We start from the raw sequence: 2411 nt of genomic DNA on the forward strand, positions 1-2411 counted from the left end.
TCATTAAAATATTAAAAAAAATATGTGCAATGCTTACATTAAAGAAATAATTTTTATAATTTTGTTTTTATAAATTAAATTTCAAATTGTAATATTTTTTTTATCTCAACAAAGATTTATTTATTTACACTTTGAATTTTTGCTTTTGAAAATAGATATAATAAAATAATAATTTAGAGAAATAATATAGATGATTCATTTCTGATTCATTTCTGATTCATCGATATAGATGATTCATAATATACGTAGATACCTATGTATAAGAAATATTTATTTTACTATAATGCAGAAAGAATACAAAACTAGATAGTTTCAATTTCATGTTTACATGGTTATTGAGAATGATTATGTAACGAATCTACTTTCGATTTTTTTTATTCTCATCTGGTTTTAAAATATATCCAATAGGCCAAGATAGAGTTTTTAGGTCATGCGTGAGAGGATATTTACTCTAATTCTAATTCTTCCATACATTGTCTTTCGATTTTGAAACAAATCAAAAAATATTTAAGAAATCAACTTATTTCGTGATCATCTATTTGATCTTTCGTGTTTTTGTACAGAAATTGAATTACATTGTATTATTTTGAAGTAAACTTTAAAAAACTATTCTAAAACAAACTTTAATCGTTAAAAAAAAGTAATTAAATCTAGATCAAAGAATATACAAATTAATGATGCATTTACTTAGAGTACAAAAGATTAATTATTAAATATAATGTTAAATAAATTGAACTTTACAAAATAATGCAACTATTTCACAAATGAATCATAGAATCAGAGAATATTATATCTTTTTGAAGTTAAAAACTAGGACTAAATTATAACCTTAAACTTTTAATCGTTAAAGTATTCATAAATTTTCCATTAATCTTATCTCACTTATTCATGTCTAATAAAACGATAGATAAATCGGTTTACAGAAGTTAACGAATCATCGTTGGTAAGAGATAGAAAAAAATTGTATAGACAGCGTCTCGTGACGGAAAGCGACACAGGAAACGGAGAATCGTGACCCGAATCTCGTGATCCACGTCACAGTTAAAATAATTCGAGCTTCATGTGGACAATCGTGGCCAAAGATCCTCAATAATTTGTGGAGAGGCCACTGTCGAGGAGATTGCTTCGAGATCACGCGAGATTGGTGTGAACGAAAGTGAAAGCTACCAAGATGGATCGTCCAACGCGATAATTTCCAATACAGGCAAAACTATTAAATCAGCCATTCCATGGAACCACGAAATTTAATTGTTCTCGTATAAAAATATCGATTTCGAATCTAGCCTAACGTTTCTTCTTAGATCTATCAATCTTTTTAATTGAATCGAATCCGAAGAGTTCATTTCTAAATAAATAATCTATTTTCTAACCTCTCTTGGATCACATTCCATCTCAATGTCTTAAAGATTTTTATGGCTTCTAGTATTATATTTAGTATTATCATTATATTATATTTTATAAAATTATATTTATATTTATAATTAATTTTAGAAAAAATTTTGGAATTTCTTAATCTTTAATCTAAATTCTTAGAAATGAGTTCTTAATAAAGCACACGCTCTTTTGATTATTTAGTAACAGAAAACTATAGAATTGTATAGCAAATATCGATGCTGCTACATACGGAAACGCGATGCGTGGCACGAACTAAGAAAATGTTATACAAATATTAACGTGATTATTAATAAAGAATTCAAAATTGATCTGATAAATTTATATTCGTATAAATAACAAAATGCATTGTGAAATCCGATCACGAGAAAAGTAAATATATCAAAGAACGTGAAGAGCCTTAACATAAATATTATTTTTAATTTAGAAAGATATATATTTTTTACAACCAATCCTTACAATTTTTCATAAAATATATNTTCTAGTTATGTAAAAATAATCCGACTTTTATTTTCAAGTTATATGGTGAACTCAGAATTTCATAATTTCAAGTTAAAGCATGGCCGGTCAAGCACATCTGAAGTGGTTGGCAAAGACTTAACACGTATGCTGTCACAATGAGCGAGGACTATGTAGGTCAAGCTTCGCGAGTGATATCCTAGAAGTTCTAGATGAAACAGGGATTTGTGAACTATGGACTTTGCAAGGTAAACTGGTACATCTAGAAACATTTGAAACCCCGGAATGTTCTAGATATTCGAGGCCAATACGAATACCTAACTAAATTTTAATATCTAATTAAAAAAAATTAAAAAATTTTAAATTTAACAGCAATTTAACAAGAATATTCAATCGTTAATTATAGTTTTTCAAGATCAAATTTAATTCAAAATCTAGATCTTCGTCGAAAATCTGATTCTCTGATTAATTCGTAAATTATATTCTCGTATTCTCGATTCGATCGATCGATCAAGAGAGAGAAAGAGAGAGAGAGAGAGAGAGAGAGAGAGAGAGAGAGA

Source organism: Apis dorsata, unplaced genomic scaffold (genome assembly GCF_000469605.1).
Source record: "Apis dorsata unplaced genomic scaffold, Apis dorsata 1.3 scaffold_390, whole genome shotgun sequence".
NCBI lineage: Eukaryota > Metazoa > Arthropoda > Insecta > Hymenoptera > Apidae > Apis > Apis dorsata.